This window comes from Metopolophium dirhodum, chromosome 6 (genome assembly GCF_019925205.1).
Source record: "Metopolophium dirhodum isolate CAU chromosome 6, ASM1992520v1, whole genome shotgun sequence".
NCBI lineage: Eukaryota > Metazoa > Arthropoda > Insecta > Hemiptera > Aphididae > Metopolophium > Metopolophium dirhodum.
In genome coordinates this window covers 39227523-39251908 of record NC_083565.1, presented here as the reverse complement: position 1 = coordinate 39251908, position 24386 = coordinate 39227523, and the positions used below count along the sequence as shown (strand labels likewise).

The 24386-nt window shown below is 33.2% G+C and overlaps 1 protein-coding gene across 1 annotated transcript in view; it reads left to right on the top strand.

Moving 5' to 3' along the window:
• The window catches only part of LOC132947813 (tetraspanin-2A), a 67979-nt gene that overhangs the window by 23239 nt on the left and 20354 nt on the right, over positions 1–24386 (top strand). The gene's annotated exons all lie outside the window — the stretch shown is intronic.

The following is a 24386-nucleotide window of genomic DNA, read 5'->3' as shown; positions in this document are numbered from 1 at the left end:
CCGGACGACGGACGCCGGCCGGTAAAATCCGGTCGTCTGCTCCGAGTTCAACACTTTATTTATTACCATAGAAACAAATAAAAAATAATAAAAATAAAATAAATTAATAAAAAACGTTTTTAGTTATTTTGTAATAATTAAATATAATATTAATTCGACTTACAGGCCATAATAATTAATAATAACAATATAAAATATCCAGACTGACAACTGTGTCCACTCAGAATCGTTCTTCGTATACAATGATATTATGTCATTAAATTCGAATTTAATATAATCCATTATACTAGTGACCTACTTGTAAACTATACTGTTCAGCAGAGCGACATCCACTTTTCCTATTTTTTTTTTACTATTCATTTATTTAGGTTTTATTTTACCAGCCGAGGCAACCGGGCGATTAGAATCGCACGTGGATGACGATCGTCGTATTATTTTAAAAAATCAAAATATTTTGTCGACCTCTCCAAAGCATAGGAAATCGATACGAATTCGTGACATTTGCGGATAACAATACGTACAATAATTGTTAATTATGAATGTATAGGTAACGACGTGTCGGAGAATCGATGGCGTGCAATGTATTTTTTAATTACACTACACGTGACCGGATGTACAACGGCTGCTATGTTTTAGTCTCGTCGGAGTTTTTTCATACATTTGTTTTGGTTTTATTTTGCCGCCCGATCTCGCAATACATCGGCTGCTGCTGCTCATAGGCACTATATCCACACTAAAACGTGCCGTGGCCGACTCTTCCAGCCAAAGGTCGTACGAAAAAAATAAACGAAAAAATAAATAAAAAAAGCGTTAAGAATCGAAAACAAACAATGGCCGTACACCTATATACAGTGAAAAGCCACTTTGAAATCCTTCTGCAAACAACCGTTCGCCTGGCTCGGGTCGACGCCCGTACGCGCCCCTTCCGCCCCGCGGATTACCACTTACCCGGTACACCGTAACGTGCATGCACCGCGCACGAACGTTTTGTCGGCGGACGAAAACTATAAGTACAAAACGTGCGTGTGTGGGCTTACGTAGTTTTATTTATTTTCGTCGGAGTAAAAGTATAATAACGATTGGTACGTCGGTGCGAAATTCGATTTTGCGTGTGAACTATTACGCGGACAGACAGACAGACAGACAGTCGTCATCGTCGCAGACATCTCGTTGCAGACGACACAATAGGACAACAATACGTTATTATTATTATTATTATTATTATCATCATCATATATACGCACATATTTCACGTGTCTCGATGCGAACTCAAACTCGCGTGTTCGGCGACAGCTCAAACTGTTACGAAGGATTCGACCACCGCCTCCTGCTCGTAAAAAAATATTTTAATCCATCATTCCCTGACGGCCGGGAAACAGTCATCTTATACCTAGGCAGTCGCACGAAATCGACATTCCCCCCCCCCCCCCCGGCTGTTTTCGGCGTAGTAGAATATTTTACCGCGATACATTTTTCGATGCTAACATTTTCTACCAATTTTTTTTTTGTGGTGGGGGGGGGGTGAAATTAAATTATTATTTTTCTTCTATCATTTAATATAGTCTAAACACAGAATTATTAATTATATTTTATCCAGACAATCTCTTAGCTCTACCTGTTATAATTATTTAAAATTAGCAATTTTTATTGTTTCAAGTGGTTCGGTTGATCAAAAATATACATCTATAATTTAATATTTATTTCGTTTATTTCAATGTTACTCACTTAATTCAGTACTAGTTTAGTATTAGTACTATTATAATATTTTATTTAGACAATCTTTTATTTAAAATTATAATTTTACTTAACTTGTTTTAAATATTATTGTTTTTTTTATTATTATTTTAATAGCAGTTTTTACTGTTTAAAGTATTTCAGTTGATCAAAAATATACATCTATACCTAATTTATTATATTTATGAAAATATTTGGAAATGTATTCTGTATTTGGATAATAGGCAAAAGGTATTAATTTGATATTCAATAATAGTTAATATTATAATATCATTAAATAGTAAACTTTTTACAAAAAAAATGTGGTGAAAATGTCAGCATCAAAAAATTTATCGGGGGGAAAAGTGCGAGGGGAAAATGTCTGAGATTCATACCACCGTTCCCATATAGTCGACGCGTCCCTAAATTGTAGTCTCTGACGTAAAATCACATCAGACCAAAACCTAACCGATTTTGGGTAGGTATACTGACCAGTGTGTATAGTGGATACAAGGCACCCGACATGAATCACATTTACCTTATAATATTACATGCATAAGTGACGCAGAGTATGTCGTTATGCAATTGTTTGAGTAAACGTCGCACATGTGCATTATGCGATGCAGCGACCACTTTTTAACCACAGTATTACCTGCAGTGTTCGGACTTATCTAGATAAATTTATCTAGATGAATATCTAGATAATTATTTGTTTATCTTTTATCTTATCTAGATAAATAGTTACAAGGTATCTAAACGTTCATCTTAGATAATTTTTTTACTCATCTAAATGAATTCATCTAGATAAATTTTTTATTGATAAAAATCGCGAAATTGTACAAGCGCATTTAAATATTTATACGGATTCTCAAACCAAGTTTGTGGTTTATAAATAATGTAATTATTTTTATTTATATCATCATTATTATTATTATGTTCCTAGTGCCCAACTAAAATATACCTAAATTTAAAACCCATTTGAAAAAAAAATTGTATCTTTTTTTATCTAGATAAAAAGTATTTATCTTTATCTTTATCTAGATAAATATGAGTTAAGTTATCTTTTATTTCTATTTAGATACATTAGAGTTACATTATCTTTATCTTTATCTAGATAAAAAACTACTCATCTAATCCGAACACTGATTACCTGTAGCGTGAAAACCCGAAACAAAAGTACAGAAATTATAATTTTCAGATAATCGTACGAGACGTTGGATTTTAACCAACAGAAAAATGCGATTTTCATACAAAAGCGGTTTGAGCATTTTTTTTTTTATACTACAGTGGAGACTACTGTTGTAATTGTCGGGAGAGCCGTGACGCTGAGTAGGAAAAAAAATTGCGACGATGACGACTAATGTATAATTTTATTCTAAACGCAAAACATTTAACGTTTAAGTTTCCATGCATAGTTATTATTAAATTGTAATATATTATGTATACATAAATTACACGGAATATACTGTGAAATTTTTTTGTGTAAACGTTGCACATGTGCATTCCACCTATGATGCAGCTATGACGTTTTTTTTTTTTTTTTAAAACAGTATTACCTGTAACATGAGAAACCGAAACAAAAGTACATAAATTATTATGTTCAGATAATCGTACGACGCGTTAGAATTTAACCAACGAAAAAACATTTAATTTTCGTACCGTCGGTTCGTGAATTTTTTACGATTAAATTCGGTCTTGATCAGAGGTATTTATTAAACTGTGTGTGGCAAATATTCTTCGGGAGAGCCGTGGCACGTAAGAGGAAAACAATTACGACGGCGACGGTTAATTAATTTATTGTTTTATTATAAACGCAAAACATTTACTTTAAGTTTATATGCATAGTTATTATTTAATTTGTTGTCTTGATAATAATATAATCGATGAAGATGGGTATTTATATTGTACTGCGTGGCTGTCTCCGTGCACTCCGTTGCCCGTTAAAAATTTCAACTTATCCATATAATTTTAGAAATTAATTTTAAAAATATTTTATATCAATGATTATTGCATTAAATATTTTAAGACGATTATTAATTTATTAAAATAAAAATTAGCTTTACGCTGTGACCAATAGCGACCATTTATCAAAAAGAATTTCAATCGTAAATCTCAAAATCCTTTCTAAAATGTTCAGTAAAAAGAACTAAGAGCAACTTATCGAGATAACAACTATCCTAAATTTTAAATTGGACCAAATTGCACTCATTGAGCGTAATCTTATCAACATCGGTCAAGCAGTTTTTGAGTGCGTTGCACGTAAAGTCATAGTATGCGTGATTTGTATATAATACACATAGATCATAATATATTATTATAAATAATTAAACATTAAAACATTTTCTCTCCTTACGAATTTGAGAGCCACCAAAACGTTGTCAATAATCAAAGGAGCCGTGCAAAGAAAAAGTTTGAATACCTCTGGTGTACTGTATTGTACATTAAAAGTAGGTCAATTGTGAGTTCCCAATTATTGCCATACACAGTGTGTAAATTTAACCAAAATTGTTTTACATGTCTTGACCAGCTATGAAATAATATTTATTTTATTTTTTTAGCTTAAGCCTAAATCGCACTCATTGAGCGTAATCTTATCAAAATCGGTCAAGCAGTTTTTGAGTGCGTTGCACGTAAAGTCATAGTATGCGTGATTTGTATATAATACACATAGATCATATTATTATAAATAATTAAACATTAAAACATTTCCTCTCCTTACGAATTTGAGAGCCACCAAAACGTTGTCAATAATCAAAGGAGCCGTGCAAAGAAAAAGTTTGAATACCTCCGGTGTAGTGTATTGTACATTAAAAGTAGATCAATTGTGAATTCCCAAATTATTGCCATACACAGTGCGTGAATTTAACCAAAATTGTTTTACATGTCTTGACCAGCTATGAAATAATATTTATTTTTTTTGAGCTTAAACCCGACAACTATGGCCATTAGCTGTTTTAGATTACGAGCAGAGCGATTAATGTATTGATTTTACAATGATGTTTGTTTTTTTTTTTATTAATTTTTTTTTCTGTCCGTCACCACCATTTGGTGCAGTAAAACTGCTTTGATTTTCTTCAAAAGTATCTTGTTCGACCGGGAAAGTGAATCTAGTTGGTGTATTCGGGAGGTTAAAATTCCCAATAGTTTTTTTAAAGCACCGGGAAAAACAACACACAAATAAAGGAAAAACGAGAATTTTTACACAAAATCAGTTTTTGACAAAATCGGTTTTGGTTTTTGGTGTAACTCTAAAACAAACGAACGTAGATACATGCAATTTTTACTGGTTGAAGAACATTTTGATTTGTTTTGAACTTTTTACGGACGTTTTCAGTTTCAAATTTTTTTTTGTTATATTCTTCATGAATGTAAATAAAAATGTATTCGTTGGGTAAAAAAGCTTGAACATTTAATGCAAAGCACCTAATATAATTTTACAACGACATTTTAAAAATATTAAAATCCATAGTCACAATTTTTTTTTTACAAGCATTTAAAGTTCAAATCTTGACAAAATACATAAAAATCTTGCCCACCTTTTTTTGTTTGTAGGCGAAGGAACGGTTGGTTGGTACACGTTTGTACGTGTGGAAAGTATCTGTTACATGTAAAAATCGCAGGTGGTCATCCATCCAGAAGCAAGCAATACCAGCCGATACGTACACTCGGAACGTTTCCGCAGTTGAGTGTACGGACCGCACCACACCAAGCCAATATTATTCATTATTATTATTCTCCTCTACGTATATTATTTTTCTAAATTTGATTAATATACCGATTGTCTAATAATAAAAACAACTATAATATTTTAAGCGCATTATATTATACAATAATTACGCACAGGATTGCGTTTATCTCGTTCAATATTTTACCGAGAAACACGAAATCTAGGCAGTAAAATGGTATCGTGCCAACTAATTATAATAATATATTATTTATCTTTACCGTTTGCTTATTACGAGCGGTAAATGCGAACGAAATTTAAACAAAGTCCCAACGATATAACATGTCTGAGCGAAACACTCACAACGTCGTGGCTGCCATATTATTGCTGCTAACGTGACCAGCGGTCGACTTTCGGTGGTTTGATTTTTGTTGTTTGTTTACAACTACTTTTGAAGTCGCCAAACAAACCTATACAAACATCAAGTCGATCCCCGCCTGGTATACGATGGATTTTTACAAGAAACTATTTTTTGTCTCAAACCCTCGACACGCTCGCTTATAACTACCTGACCGTGTCCTAACATAATATATTGTATCGACGCGTATTGCGTTTAATTGCATAAATTATGTTCAAGTGGACATTGTAGAGTTGCAATATTAATTGACCGTCAATACTTGCAGCAGCTCTATAACGCATTTTACGACGAAAAGTCAAAATCCAAATTCGTAAGTCGTACTGTTTTGTCGAAGTTTAAAAAGAGCTCAAAGATTACAAATACGAATGTGCAGTTATTGTTGTTCAACTGTACACAATAGGCAGCCAATAGCTGACGTGGCCTTCGCTCACCGGTTGTCTACTTTCGACGGTTTCATTTTTATTGTTTGTTTACAATATATTATACTTTTTAAGTTGCAAACAAACCTATGAAAATATCTATTTAACCCACTCAGGTATTGTAGATAGGTATACGATTTTCAGAAAAAAGTCTATTTTCACACACCTACCCTCGATACACTGAGTTAACTATCCATTTAATAGCATGATCGTACTGTGCTTAAATGCTTAAATTATGCTAAAATGGTCAAAGTAGTGTCTGGACTAAAATATATCAACGCCCAAAACCTAACCTGCGCTGTATAATGAATATAATGACGAACAGTCGAAATCCAAATTCGTGAGTCGTATACTGTTTTTTTACGTCCAAAAATGATCTTCACGATTAAAAATCTGAATACTCAGTTATTATCGTTCAATTTTACACAATAGGCAACCGATAACTAACGTAACCTCCGCACACCAGTGGTCGACTTTCAAGGGTTTGGCTATCATTGTTTGTTTACAACTATACCTACTTTTGAAGTTACTAAGCAAGCCTATATCAAGTCGATTCCCCTATAAAAGGTAGGTATATGATTTTCACAAGAAAATCTATTTATTATCAGTGATCACACTCTCTCGGCACACAGACACGTTAACTGTATGTATATCGTCGTATTTCAAACGGTTAGAGTGTTTAAATGTTTGGACGAAACATCACAACCTGCGTTCGTGATGAATTTTGCTATGAACAGTCGAAATCCAAAATCGTAAGTCGTATTGCTTTGTCGACGGCTAAAAACGATCTTCACGATTATGCAAATCCGAATATTTAGTCATTGTTACCGTTTAATTTCACACAATAGGTGCGTGCAGTTCTGAACGTTTACTGCGATACGTATATTGTACGAACAATGTGCACGCGATTACCGTATTATAATTGGTGCACGCTTATTGCGTCCTGAAAAAGGGTAAAAACAATTGACAAGTCGCGGACGATACGATAGCAGCTATTTCCAAGGCTGGGCAAGTTAATGATATTTTTTAACACAGTTAAGTTAAGTTAATATGCACCAATAACAAAAAGTTAAAAGTTAATTTGACTATAGGTTAACTCAATAAAGTTAAAAGTTAATACACACTTTTTATTAAGTTAAAAAAAAGTTAATTTGTTTATATAACACTAGTGTACTTAATTTTTCTCCAACCCAAAACTAAATTATAGACTATAGTGTTTATACTTTATACAGTATTTCCATATAAGTTAGATTCGAATGATATAAATTTTTAACTTTAAACAATTCACGGTAAATATTTTTTGACATGAAAACGAAATTTTCTGAAATAGTGAAATATAATTAAATTAAAAAAACAAAATAAATCAACTTAACTTAGGTCTTCTTAAAATGAAAAATTAATTCGTTAATTTCACGTTCATTAAAAAAGAAATTTACTAAGTTAACAGTTAAGTTAATGAAAAGCCAACAGTAACTAGTTAAGTTAAAAAGTTAAAATAAAATTAACTTTTTAACTCGTTAATGCCCAGCCTTGGCTATTTCATCGTCACGGGTTGACCTAATTTATTGTAATACTATCGTTCACATGTCATGACATCGTACGCACTGTACAACGGGTACACAGCTGCATCGATGACTCTACAGGGCACTGATATTATTAGTGTATACAAAACACATTTCTATCGGCCGTATTAATATACAGCTACTTGCGGCCGGCGAGCCTGACGAGACGCCGTCCGACCGCCCATCAATTGAATTACCTCGGCGAGCGGTCGAAAACCCATCGTCCCGAGGGCCTTTACACAAATATATAGAGAGAAGTTCGAACTGCGCCACACACTGTCTACCGTCGCTTAACGACCTGGCAATTAGCTGCTAGTTAGTAGCGGATAGTAGTGGATTTGCATCGTGTACACAGCAGCCTGGCATCAGAAACGCGGTGTACAGCAGTCGCCGCCGCCGCCGCCCGTGCTCGACCGATTGCTTATCGACTACAACTCTTCAACAATAATATAATATACAATGCAATAAGCAAGTACGTATATAGTATACCGAGAGCAGTAAACCAACGGAGGGTTGCACAGCGTCCGCAGACGAAATCTAATTTAAAATCGCCGATCGCGTCGAATTCACTAACCGTATTATTCGTTTATGCTTTGGAAAAATTAGGATTTTAATGGCAGAACTCCCCCCCCCTCCCATTTAGGGACCCTCTGCAGGACATCGATCGCAAGTTCATATTTTTTTTTTTTGGTTAACGACGCGGGAATTAGCGTGGATTTGCATCGTGTACACAGCCGACCATCATTCTCATCAGAAACGCGGTGTACAGCACAGCTGTCGCTTGCCGCTCCTCGTGTCCGATGGCTTATTGACTACAACTTTACACAATAACATAATAAACGATATAATACTTAAGTACTCATATCGAGAGGATCACACAGAATTCACTAAACTATATTATTCACTTATGCTTCAAAAAATTATGATTTCAACTAGAGCCCCCGCCGCGGCCCCCCTTTAAGGACACGATCTCTAATTCATACTAGTAGATTTCTGTACATCTCTCTCAAGTTCATATTTTTTTTTTGTTAATGACTTGGCAATTAGCTACAAAGTAGCGTTGATTTGCATCGTGTACATAGCCGACTATCATTCTCATCAGAATATTGTTTGTTCTCGACCGATTGCTTATCGACTACAACTCTTAAACAATAATATAATATACAATGCAATACGTAAGTACGTATATAGTATACCGAGAGCACTAAACCGATGGTGGGCTTCAGAGTGTCCGCAGACGAAATCCAATTAAAAATCGCCGATCGTATCGAATTCACTAAACTGTATTATTCGTTTACGCTTTGGAAAAATTAGGATTTTAACGGCAGAACTCCCCCCCTCCCATTTAGGGACCCTCTGCAGCACATCAATCCCAAGTTCATATTTTTTTTTTTGGTTAACGACGTGGGAATTAGCGTGGATTTGCATCGTGTACACAGCCGACCAGCACAGCTGTCCCTTGCCGCTCCTCGTGTCCGATGGCTTATTGACTATAACTTTACACAATAACATAATATACGATATAATACTTAAGAACTCATATCGAGAGGATCGCACAGAATTCACTAAACTATATTATTCACTTATGCTTCGAAAAATTATGATTTTAACAACAGCCCCCGCCGCGGCCCCCCTTTATCTCTAATTCATACTAGTAGATTTCTGCGCATCATCCGTAGTACATCTCTCTTAAGTTCATTTTTTTTTTTTTGTTAATGACTTGGCAATTAGCTACAAAGTAGCGTGGATTTGCATCGTATACATAGGCGACCTCATCAGAATATTGTTTGTTCTCGACCGATTGCTTATCGACTACAACTCTTCAACAATATTATAATATATGATGCAATACGTAAGTACGTATATATTATATCGAGAACACTAAACCGATGGTGGGCTTCAGAGTGTCCGCAGACGAAATCCAATTAAAAATCGCCGATCGTATCGAATTCACTAAACTGTATTATTCGTTTACGCTTTGGAAAAATTAGGATTTGAACGGCAGAAACCACCCGCCTCCCATTTAGGGACCCTCTGCAGCACATCGATCCCAAGTTCATATTTTTCGTTGGTCAAACGACCTAGCAATAAGCTGCTAGTTAGCAGACGAAATCCGATTTAAAATCATCGACCGCGTCGAATTCACTTAACTGTTTATGCTTCAGAACAAGTAGGACTTTAACGGCAGCAGCCCCCCCCCCCTCCATTTAGAGACACGGTCGCTAATTCCAACTAGTCGATTTCTGCGCATCCTTTTCTGTAAATCGCTCCAGAGTTCATATTTTTTGTTAGTTAACGACCTCGAAGTTAGCTACTAGTTAGCGTGGATTTGCATCGTGTTTACAGCCCCGACCGTCACCCTCATCAGAATTGCGCCGCTGCTCGTGCTCGACCGTTGGCTTATCGACTACAACACTGTACACCAATAATATAATAATATAATGTAATACGTAAGTACTATTATATTATATCGAGAGCACTTAACCGACGACGGTGGGTTGCAGAATGTCCGCCTGACGGAATCCAATTTAAAACCACCGATCGCGTCCAAATCACTAAACTATATTATTATTCATTTATGCTTCGAAAAAAATTGAATTTTTACAGCAGTCACGTTTAATGACGCGATCGCTAATTCCTACGAGTCGATTTCTGCGCATCCTCCGCGCTGCATCGCTCCCAAGCATATACACATTCTCTCATGATAGCTGTATACCATTTGTCATCGCTTCCTAATATTATTACAATGTCGTTGACGAAAAACCTAAATATATATTTAATACGTATGTACTGGTCGTGTATATTATAGGTGTGTGTATACCCATTATTCGGGACACTTCTACCGTGAAGGCCGCCGAGTGCAGAGTGCAGAGTGTGTACAACAGACCAATATTTTCCCAAGAAATTAAACAGGAAAAACTGTTGTTCGAAAGTTCGCGCTCGAAATTAGAATGTTAGAAGAATACATTCCAAGACTTGTAACCTAGATTCATATAATAATAATAATAATAATAATATATAAATGTTAATTACGCACAGAGTTCGTTCGTAACGACAGCGCCATATATATATATATTATATACACCTCTCTTCCGTCTTTAAATTTAATTGTCGACTATAGGTACTCTTTATTTCATCTCGTCCGCATAATATTATTATACGCGACGACGGTGTTAATAAAAGTTTCGCCAAACTATATTTTCATTTTAATATCAAAAGTTTATTACTTCCAAACTGCACGTACAGTAACCGTACAAATGTGTGTGGTACGAGTACATATATATATAATATATGTATGGATGACGCGGCTTTTTCCCGTTTTATTGTGTTTGCTATATTATACGAGCTGTTATAATAATATACACGGACAAAGGGGAGTTGAGAAATTGTTCGACTCTTTGTTGCCAGCAGTCGAACGCAGTTATCATTATTATTATTATTATAATAGTATGCGGTCGAACGATGTGTCGGCGAGACGGTTGTTGGAAAAAGAAACGTTTGTTTTCTCGCACTTCGCATCATAGAGTGCACGCGATGGAAAGTTAAAAAATGATTTTAAATCAAAATATTTTCGCAGTGATTTTTCACACACAAAAATAACAGCGAACCATATAGGTAAAAGCTACAGGCATTTTGAGAGTACTCGTCGCTGTTAGCTAACTAGAGATGTGTATGACTGTATTAGCCTTCGTTTATTAAAAACATCGAAGGATGTTATACTGAACAAACGTAAAAATTTCTTTTCGAATTTTAATTGGATATATTTTAATTGCAGACTTCGTCGAGAACATTATTTAAAATGTGAAATTTTGAAAATCTCGTTTCTTAATGATTTTTTTGGTCACAGACTTTCAGATTTTTAGAATACATTCCAAGTTTCAATTGGGTATATTTTTAATTTCTGACTTTGCTGAGATTACGTGAACAAAAGGGATCAATTGTTCAACTCTGTTTTGCCAGCAGTCGAACGCAGTTATCATTATTATTATTATAATAGTATGCGGTCGAAGGATGTGTCGGCAAGACGGTTGTTGGAAAAAGAAACGTTTGTTTTCTCGCACTTCGCATCATAGAGTGCACGCGATGGAAAGTTCAAAAATGATTTTAAATCAAAATATTTTCGCAGTGATTTTTCACACACAAAAATAACAGCGAACCATATAGGTAAAAGCTACAGGCATTTTGAGAGTACTCGTCGCTATTAGCTAACTAGAGCTGTGTGTATTACTGTATTAGCCTTCGTTTATTAAAAACATCGAAGGATGTTATACTGAACGAACGTCAAATTTCTTTTCGAATTTTAATTGGATATATTTTAATTGCAGACTTCGTCGAGAACATTATTTAAAATGTGAAATTTTGAAAATCTCGTTTCTTAATGATTTTTTTGGTCACAGACTTTCAGATTTTTAGAATACATTCCAAGTTTCAATTGGGTATATTTTTAATTTCTGACTTTGCTGAGATTACGCGGACAAAGGAGACTTGATCAATATGTTCAACTCTTTGTTACCAGCTGTCAAACACAGTTATCATTATTATTGTAATATTATTTTTTATTTATTTATTCAGCCAAAACAATAACAATTAAATAATTACAATAAAATAAATTAATAATAGCTGATACGAATACCAACTGAGCCATAAGCTCGTATCTGGTATACGGAGTTCAACGATATTACAGTTCGTTTAAAGCAAAATACTTATACAAATAAAAAAAAGATATAATTAAATAAACATAACATGACAGCAAAAAAAAACATTAGAAACAAAAATGTACATCAGCATTACATATTAAAATATTATACGATATTATGTTTAGACATATTATTGACTTTTTATGATTTTATTGATACACACATTATCATCAAGATCACTAACTATTTTATTTAATGCCTCTTTTATTTGATTTTTATTCATTATATTAATTTACCATTGGTATTATTGGATTGACTTTCACATAAACTTTTTATTAGACTCTTTACTTCGTTATTTAAATTGTTGAAAATAGTTTCCCCCGTGTAATTAGGAGAATTTTTAGAACTAGTTAAAAAAGTACATGACGGTTTAATGTATTTTCCTGTTCTTCTGTCTATTATTTCTGTAGCATTGAGCGTGTGGTTCTGTATGGATTTAACTAAAATTTGCCTAATGTATAATTTATAAACAGATAATATATTAGTATAGTTGAATGATTCCTCTGATGGGTATTCTAATGGTAGGGAGTATGCTACTTTTACAATAATTTTTTGTGTAGTATGCAATGTATTGATATCTGTTCTGTTGGTGCCTCCCCAACATGTTATGCCGTATAAAAGAATCGAATAACACAGTGCCATGTAAATTTGTCTTATAATTGATTTATCAAGGAATCGAAGTTTGTAAAATAATACAGTTAAGCTCCTCATTTTATTTTTGATATTATGTATGTGTTCTGACCATTTTAGGTTAAAATCTAATGTCATTCCTAAATATTTGAATGATAAAATCGTTTTAATTGGTTTGCAACTATTTAATATTATGTGGTCAAAGGACTTCGGCTATACGATTAGAAGTGAAACGTTTGTTTCTCACACTTCTCATCAGAGTGCAAGCGATTGGAATTTAAAAAAAATGATTTTGAATCAATGTACAAACAATTTTTGCAGTGATTTTTCACACACAAAAATATTATTATGATCCCAGGCGCAGCATTTAAAGGGGGGCATAGAAGCCATTCCCCTCACTGGACATCATAAACTACCTATTAATAATACTTTCTTTCTGAAATCTGTACAGAAGTTCAGAGTGTTTTTTTAAATCTCATATCTTAAGATTTTTAGAATACATTCCAAATTTGAATTATTGGATATATTTTAATTGCCGACTCTGTCGAGGTTACGTATGATTTACGATACGACACAAAGATAGTCTTTGTCTAGGATTTTCAATGGTTGGCGCGTAACGCGTTGTTTGATTTGTTTTCCTTTTAGTCGTTATCAATATAATGTATTAATATAGGCAGTGTCGGATTCGATTTCTAGAAAGTGTCGAAAAGCGATTTGGCCCGCGCGATACAAATATTTACGGGTGTTATAATATTAAATTACCGAATTTCGTATGACTGCTGCAGGTGGAGAAGTGTACCCTCGTTTGGAATTGTTGGATTATTGCCATTAGGAATATTATCAAATGAGATACTATCGTTTTTATTCAACTTCCGATTGTTGCTTGTTAATTGGTGTTGCCGTTTTGGCTGTATTAATAGTTGACTGATTAGCTGGCATTGTGCCGCCATATTATTATCCGATCTCCAGTCACACGTCATAACCGTCTTCGTCGTGGATAGATAAAAACAATCGTGTAAATTGCACTCGTCATTTGAAAGTTCAGAAGTGATTTGACGTTTGAGAGAGTATTTGTTATTTGTTTGTGAACACGTTACCGGTGTAAGTAGGTACTCGAGGAAAATCAATACCGTAAAACGATCATCGAATTAAAAGTATATATTATTATTTTGATCAGACCGTCATCGAGCTAAAGAATAAAAACTAAAGTGATTTCTCCGCGTAGAACAGTTTTTTCAGAGTTTTCACAGACTCAAAACCAATTATACATCTGATTTCCCAACAATTAAACTCCCCGTGTAAGGCTTTGAAGAAAACTTTGGTTCAAAAAAAAATATATAATTATAAAACTTAATTCTATCTGTTTCCCTCAGGGCTCAAAACCTACGATTAAACAATCTGAGTGTTTTAGATTCTGAGAAGAGCGATGAATTTATTTGTCTTACAACGATGCGTGTGTGGGTTTTTTTATTGTGTATCCGAAGTAACATTTTACAGTGCAGAAGAAATGATCTGATATTCACCTTCGAGGAAGGTTTATGGTAGAAAATTGGATGTAAATTATACTTTAAGGGAATACAATGTAGACATTCGATGGTACTTTTCAAAATTATCGTTAAAACAAAAAACAAGATAAGAAAATAAATTAGAATATTTAGCGAGACCAATTTTCGACAAAATCAATTTTGTTTATTTTTTTTTTTAAAAACAAACAACTGTAGAAAATTGAAATCATCACTAATTATTTATATTATCATTTCATATAAATGATAACATTTTAAAAACATATTATTTTTGTTGTGCTATTTATAAACTTTCGTAAAAAGTTCAATCATTTTTCGCTATTTTTTTACTTATACATAATACACATTCTAATTAAAATATTTTTTTTTGAATGTATAAGCTTGAAAATGGAATACAATATTTTTCTGACAATGGTTTCTCGCAGAAATAAAAAAAATATCTTATTGTAAAGTTACAATTTTTTCCTTGGATTTGAATTTAAAATGTTAAATGGTTTATAATACAAACTTTATATTATTCATTTGATTCAAATTCAACACGTCCATTAGTTACCTACTCAAGACGAGATAACTTTACACTCGACACCGACTATCGACTATGCAGCAGACGTAGTTCTCCGGATTTCGTTTTGTTATATTATGCATTGTAAAATATCTATTATTGTTGAAACGTCGCGTGCTTGTCAACGCGATGTATACATCTTATACAATTCCTTTAGAATTTCTTTTAAGTTTCTCCGCATTGTAAAAATAAATCCTATTCGTTACGTTTCATTCTTACCAGACGTCTAATGCCTTATGATTGTCGATATCAAAATCCCTCTGATTTTATCTCGGTTCGGTTCCACGGTGAAATAATAGCGACTATCAGGAGGGAATTAAAAAAAAAATTACCATTCGTTCGCCTCCGACGAAGAGAAAAGAAACTTTTATCTTAAATACATTATGTCATAGATAAAACCAGGACCCGCGATAGTGCTCAAACTTAAAGTTTTGCGCAATATTTTTAAAACATGTTAAGAAATGTGTGCAAAGTTGAAATTTATGTCACCCCAAGGACTGACGATAAAATGTGAATGAAATTCGACACACGCGTATACATCGAGATAAATCGACAAGACTGCGCTTGGTCTATTTCATTCAAAATACATCAGCAGTGTACAACTTTGCGGTTAATTTAAACCGATAATGTATAGTTGTAACAAACAATTGTGGTATTTATTGCTGAATTTACTTCTGTTCTTCTTCGCTCGGGGAAACACGAATGTCGGAACGAAATGTAAATAAGACGCGAGACGCATGAAACGCACTTAAATCGATATCAAATGATTAAAACGACTGTTAGCAATAGGCTGATAACAAAGTATTTATTTTTCTAGTTTTCCTATACCATATGATTAACGTACGTTTGAAGGCGCTCGGTGCCGATGTAATTTTTTCCACAAAAATACGCTCTGCGGATTCACCTGAATCCTGTTCTATCCTGATCCTGCAATTTTGTATAAAAACGACCAAATTTTAGAATTTTTTTTAACTAAAAGAGTACACGTATTCTACAGGCTTCGTTTGACTCCATTTTTCAATATTTTAATCTCAAACATTGTATTATAATACAATTTAAGCTTTCTTTACAAATTATATTATATATATATATATATCATTACTTGAAATTAAATAAAAATCTGAGTACAATGTAGGAAGTCTTCGCTTTTTAGATAAAAAAAAATAGGTATCACAATAAGTGTTCATAATTTGTTATCAATTATTTAAAAATCTTAAACTATAATATGCGCAACACTTACATAGTCAAAGTAGACAAAAAAATGATCACTTTCATCAATCGAGTTCTGTATAAAATGTTCATCAAACGAATTTATGTCGCATAAGCTCCGAGAAAAAGTAATAGACAAATTATAATACTATTATAACTATCAAACTTTCTACAATTTAAACCCTCTGAAAAGTGGAAGCCTCCAAATAACAGAAAAGATTCTAGTGACAGAGTGTGTACTTAGAGGTATTACTGTATTTATAATTTATCCTGATGACAAGTGGTTTGAAATCAAGTATTATATAAATATAGTATATAATTGTTAAATCACATTCAAATAAAAATTATCTTCAAAATGTCAAAGTTGACGACAAAAATGGACACTTTTATCAATTAAGTATTACGAACTATAATGAGAGACAAATTATTATCATAATCGACAAAACATAATAATAATTATCGTTTATAATTTATTCTGACGACACGCGACTTAATCGATACGTTTTACGTGTTTGAGACTTTATGATTTCCGAACCATTATAACCATAGTCCTATACATTGGCGTTTACAGGGGGGTAGGGGGTTGTAACCCTCCCGAAAATTGTTAAATTAATTTCAGATAAAATTTGTCGAAAATGAATTATAACCCCTACCAATAATAAGTTCTGGATTCGCCACTGGTCCTCTAAATTAATGGATGTGCCGTCCATTTCACTCCGCCTTGCCATCAATGCTAGGGAATCGTATAACTGAGAAAGACAGCAGAGAGAACATAAAGTAGTAAATCATGGAGGAAATAATTCAGTTTTTTTTCCATTTTTTTTATCAACCATAAACATAATATATGTAATATAAATAGGTAATATAAATAGGTAATATGGTTGTTACCATAGGCCCACCAGTTTAGTAACCAAAAATCAGTTATTACGTTACCAATACAATATAACGACCGGCAGATTTTATGGTAACACAATTTTTTATTCGGCAGTTGTAGTCACACTGTAATTTACTCCTTTGTTTCTTTTCTTGCTCACTCTATATCGTACCCCTGACTTCTCTCTCTAAGCGCCGTCTATTAGTTTATAGGTCTACGATTATAACGAAGTGTTGACAAACAATGGTCGGGTGATAATTATTATTATTATTATTATATCGATGGTAATATATTATTTCGCGTCTCAGTGTTACGACTTATATTATAAAGTCGTATGGAAATTTCAGCTCGTCAAACACTTATACTTTCGTCGTAAACAATAGTTTTAACAGAGAGATGAGTAAGTTCTTCTTTGTCATTCGGTACGATCGATCACTTATAATATTACAATCGCGCGAATTTGAGGAGAGTACGAAAATATCGTAAAGCAAAACCGAACGTTTAAAAAGATTTTTTTTCGTCTCGTTTTCGAAGTATATTATCTCTTTTTATAGTATCAGCTCTTAAGACTTTCGATGTTTGCTCTTGTGCGGCTCTTAGGCGGTAGCCGACGATAATAATATGTTCTCGTACGAAAAACCCCGTACAAAGAAGTCGAGTGGCCGTTTCCCCAGAGAACTCGAATTTTTATTATTTTTTTTTGTTGTGTCATATTTTCAATTTATTCGGTTACGAAAAAGTTAAACAATTTAAAGCAATACAGGCAGGACTTTATTCGGGATTTATTTAAATGCAAATTAATCCATCAGAAATGTTGTACATCTTGACATGATTTAATGCGTTTTCGTTTATTCGGAATAACTAAGTTTTTTCTCGTGAAAAAAAAAACCTCAATTCAAATTTCTTGCAAATATATTCGACGGGAAAAAGTAAAATCATTTCTTATTCAAATATTATTCCGAGCAAATAATGCAGTTGCATTCACGGTATTGTACTAAATACGAATATACATTCACATATTTTTTTTTATTATTATTAATAGTATAACTTATTTATTAAAAGTAAATAATGTTTTTTTTTTTTTTTATATTACGCGTTCCCTCCATTGATGTAAAACTATTTAATCTAATTTAAAATCGTATAAAACGTAAAACTAATGGAAATAAAAAAAAATAGTTTAAAACCGTAATGCGTTTTACACCGAATATATTATTATTATATATTATACGTCACACATACTCACACGCCTAGGTACTTATAATTATAATTATTATTGATGTACGTTGTAATAATAATTGTATTACCCACCGTTAGCTTCTAGTTGTATAATATTCGCATTGGTAACATAAATACTGTGTAGTCGACTTGAATATTACTGTACCCGACTAATTTATATGTGCTAATAATATTATATAATAATTATTAGTATCATCGGTTATTCTGCAAATATTGTCCTAAACAATATACGCTTGGCCAAATAAACTATATTATATCGATTTGTATCGTCGTGAGGTCTTCAAAGTATGTACGATTAATTAAATATTATATGTTTAGATATGTTATATAAATGTTATGTGCCGAGAGATGTATTTTATTATTTTGTTTAATACGGTATTGAACCTTGCAGTTGGTACCTTGAATTATCGTAAACTGAACACAGGTTATACAACTAACGACCAATGGCTGAATCGTTTCAGAAAAACATTTAAATCCACAATAATATAATTTTATCATAAATTAATATTTATAGTCATCCTTCCGATTCTGATATATATATATATATACCTGGAGAGTAGTGAATAGAAATACATTTAATTTAAAATAATGTAGCTACGATATCCGTGGCAAATTATATTCTTAAATGTCCAATATTATAATGTTCTAATAATATGAACTATGGTAAAATGTTATGTTTTTTTTTTTTTTTTTAATAAAATAAGGAGGAGGATCAGTCATCACGAGAATAGTGTAATTATAGTGTATCGCAGAACGACTTTTTTAATATTTGTAAAATACCATATCGAAAGTACAAATAAATAATCGAGTGGCGCGTTCCCCACTGACACGCGGGCGCATCGTCTCCTACAACGCGAATGAATCCTTCGAGGCGTGTCATAGCGTCGTTGTTGTCGTTCGCGGAAACGCTCGGAATAAAATACACCCACTATTATTATCGTGCACCCACTACCCACTCTACTCAGCGTCGACCCGGAATAACAATAATGTCCTATGCCACATCAATCGTTTTGCGAACGCACGCGAAGTGACTATGTCGGCTCGTTCGGTTTCCAGGCGCCGCATGGTCTGTTTGACGTTTTGTAGTCGCCGCAGACAACGAGACCGTCGAACAAAGAACACAATGTCCCGTCTCCCGTGCGCGCACATTATCTAGTCGTTTTCCATCGAGACAACACGCGGACGTTTAAACTCGTAACTTTCGGCCTGTCAACTCCGTCGGGCGTAATACAGTGCATACATAACGTCTGGTTAGAGCCGGGGCCGTGTCTTCCGCATACACGCGTACCGATCGATTCGGTGGAAACGCCGTACAAATAATAATAATAATATTATGTAATCGACTCTGCTCGTGACGAGTCCGGGGGCGATAAGGATTTTCGGCACACCGAACGGTACGTGTATGGTTTTCCACCTCGAATTTCCGGAGTTCACATTCCCGCATCGTCGTTAATCGAGCATTAGTGGCGCGGCTAAGGAGGGCTCGGCCCCCGCCCCCCACAACCCCGAGAATATCCCTTTTTGATGTGATAGCCCCCTATGGGTTATTTCAAAAGAATAATTTCTGTCAGGTGGGTTCAGTACCCCCCTCCCAGAATTTTAAACATCGTCGTGCCTTTGCGGAGCAGCTGTGTATAATTTATATATCTAATACCTAAATACAGGCGCTCTTTGTTCTTGATTGGTTTTAGATTCTGAGCGAAGCGATGAATGTATTGATTCTACAATGATGTGTGTTTTTTTTTTTATTTTTTTTTTTATTTTTGTGTCTGTCATCAACTTTTAGGACAGTAAAAGTGCTTGGATTTTCTTCAATAGTAACTTTTCTGATAGGAAAGTGAATCTAGTTGGTACTTTGGGGGGTCAAAAGTAAAAATTTCCCAGTAGTTTTCACAAGCGACGTGAAAAACAAAAGGAAAATTAAGGAAAAACGGGAATTTTTACGCAAAATCTGTTTTCGAGAAAATCGATTTTGGTTTTTGGTGTAACTCTAAAACAAATGACCGTAGGGACATGAAATTTTGACTGAATGTTTATATTAGCATTTCCTATACACCATAAAATGTACAAAATATTTTGACTCTTTTTGAGCTGTTTACGGCCATTGTCAGTTTTCAATTTTTTTAGTTTTTTTTTCTATAAATATCAATAAAATTTTATCTATTGAGTAAAAAAGCTTGAAAATTTAATAGAAGGCTCCTAGGTTATTGTTTCAAAGGCAGATGAAAAAAATTAAAAATCCTTAGTCACAGTTTTTAATTATAAGCATTTAAAGTTCAAATTTTGACAAAATACGGAAAAATCACGAAAAATAGCAAATTATTTTGATGAGAATTCATAAAAATTTTTCTTTTTAAATGTAAGATTTGAAAATGTAATATAAGATTACTCATAAGTTTGTCTACCTTTATCAAAAAAAAAATGTCTAGAAGAAACTTAAATTAAATTTTTATGAGCGTCTGAAATTTATATTTTTACAACATTTGATATTTACTCGATTTCTCATGTAACAATTTTCTTATTTTATTGTAATTAAAAAACGAATGACTGTAGATACTTGAAAATTTCACTGAATGTTTATATTAGCATTTTCTATACACCATAAAATGTTGAAAATATTTTGACTCTTTTTGAGCTGTTTACGGACATTGTCAGTTTTCAATTTTTTTAGTTTTTTTTCTATAAATATCAATAAATTTTTATTTGTTTGGTAAAAAAGCGTGAAAATTTAATATAATGCTCCTGATATATCGTTCTAATAGCAGTTGAAAAATATTAAAAATACATAGGCACAATTTTTTTTTATAAGCATTTAAAGTTCAAATTTTGACAACATTTATCAAATTTATAATTTATTAATTATTTTGTAGTTAAAAATTTATAAATTTTTAACTTTTATGGCTAAGGATTGAAAATTTAAAACAAGGCTCCACGTAAATAGGTTATATATAAATTACTTTATTCACAATAATATCATCATATATACTTGGTAAAATCATAGGCTGACTGACCGTTTTCGCTCAGAATCGTTTTTCTTATACAATGATATTATATCATTGAATTCAAATTTAACACCATCCATTACAGTGACCCACTTGTAACCTACCGTACAGCAGAGCAACATCCACTTATCCACCTTTTTTTATTTTATTTTTTATTTTTTTTTTTATTTTTGTGTCTGTCATCACCTTTTAGGACAGTAAAAGTGCTTGGATTTTCTTCAATAGTAACTTTTCTGATAGGAAAGTGAATCTAGTTGGTACTTTGGGGGGGTCAAAAGTAAAAATTTCCCAGTAGTTTTCACAAGCGAGGTGAAAAACAAAAGAAAAATTAAGGAAAAACGGGAATTTTTACGCAAAATCTGTTTTCGAGAAAATCGATTTTGGTTTTTGGTGTAACTCCAAAACAAATGACCGTAGGGACATGCAATTTTGACTGAATGTTTATATTAGCATTTTCTATACACCATAAAATTTTGAAAATATTTTGACTCTTTTTAAGCTGTTTACGGCCATTGTGAGTTTTCAATTTTTTTAGTTTTTTTTTCTATAAATATCAATAAAATTTTATCTGTTGATTAAAAAAACTTGAAAATTTAATAGAAGGCTCCTAGGTTATTGTTTCAAAGGCAGATGAAAAAAATTAAAAATCCTTAGTCACAGTTTTTAATTATAAGCATTTAAAGTTCAAATTTTGACAACATTTATCAAATTTATAATTTATTAATTATTTTGTGGTTAAAAATGTATAAAATGTTTAACTTTTATGGCTAAAGATTGAAAATTTAAAACAAGGCTCCGAGTAAATAGGTTATATATAAATTACTTTATTCACAATAATATCATCAAATATACTTGGTAAAATCATAGGCTGACTGACCGTTTTCGCTCAGAATCGTTTTTCTTATACAATGATATTATATCATTGAATTCAAATTTAACACCATCCATTACAGTGACCCACTTGTAACCTACTGTACAGCAGAGCGACATCCACTTATCCATCTTTTTTTTTGTTGGATTTCCTCGTCTCTTTTGAAAAGTTCTAGGAACAAGCTCGGCTGCACGATAAAATCTCAACCGGGTCAAGATAATAATTACTTATAATCCAATATAAGTTTAAATTCATCACTAGGGTCCGAAACTTGATGAATTTGCATCTTCTTTTATAATACTTACATTCGTGGCTCGTATTTACAGAAATTTGATTCGTGGAATACAGAGTTTAATGGTACAATTTATATTTTGTATTTTTTTGCATTTTTAGGGGATTTATTGCTTTACGGTAATTTTTTAGTATTTTTGGTGCATTTTATTCATTTTTGTACTTTTTTTTTACATATATTTGAATTCTTTCTTGTTGAAAGTAGTTACACTTAATTGTAACACATTTAGTTTCCATTAGCTTGTCGATTACCGACGTTCATTATCTTTATAGTTTGTTGTCACAAACTACGTTTATTTAACAAACTGTACTCTGTAAGCAGATACTATTTTAATTTAACAGAAAAAATTTCCCAAAACTCGATCAACTTATTTCAAACTACAAAAAAATATTTTTGAAGGCTCCTCCGAGAGTAAACATCAGGGCTAGCACCTATAATAATTACGATTTATGATACATGAATGTACAAAACGTAAATTTTTTAAAATGTTAAGTCATTATAAAGTAGTTTTTAGTATTTTTGCGGTCATTTTTTGATGTTTATAAGTAATTTAAAAAATTTTTGTGTGAATTTTTTAAAGATTTTTAGGTCATCAAGTTCCGGGCCCTAGTCATAACTTATAGTGATGTTGATATTAGAGTTGTATGTCATGCAGTTGAAAATTCCCGGAGTTGGTTAAGGCCTCCTTGCCACCCCCCCCCCCCCACCTTGGGACCACATCGACCTTGAATTTTTACTTTTGACCTCCCAAAGTACCAACTAGATTCACTTTCCTACCGGAAAACGTGCTGAAGCTGAACATCGCACACATCATTATTGAATCGTTTTGTATCGAAACACACGCGGACAACTCGTGACGTCACTTAATTCTACTCTGTCGTGCGTAATACTCGTAGGTATAGAGTTGGTACATAATGTCTGATTATAGCCGAGGCCGTGTCGTCCGTGTGCGTATCGATCGGTTCTGTACCTATGTGAACGTCGAAGATACAAATAATAATATTAATAATAGGTACATAATCGACTCGGTTCGTTCGATAAGTAGCTCGCGGTACGAAAGATTTTCGGCACATCGAACACCTATATCAAGTTTTCCTCGTCGACTTTCCTGAGTTTACTTTCCCGCTCCAACTTTGATCATCGCCGCGGCAATCGATACGATGCATGTGCATCGCGACGAGCAAGAAAATATATAATGTTATCCGTAATTATATAAAAATGAATGTTTATATGTTCACGAAATCTCGTGGACACCTGGACCGCTGAACCGATTTTGAAGATATATTTTATACATTGTACTCATAGGCGTAAATACCTAGTGTTTGAAATATGGGTGGGGGGGGGGCTGTAGCTCTGGTCTATACTCGATACTCTCGTGATGATATTAAATTATAGTAGTGAAATCAATAGTTATACGACTGTACTTATATATAGCAATCGTTGTACAAAGGCGAGTAACACATATTGGGCGTCTTTTCATCCCGGAATATGACCCCCAAATGTCGACTCACGCGTGCATTTCGTTTCGGCTCACGAAAATTGAATATTTCTTTTGTTTATAGGTATAGTAATATAAAGTTGCCGCGTTGGTTACAGAAAATAAAATAGTTACTATGATTGGAAATATAGTCGGTAAGAACGGATATTTTTTTTTAGTCTGGTACAAATTTTATTTGGAAAAACCTTTTTTTTTCTCCTGGTCAGTTATATTTGT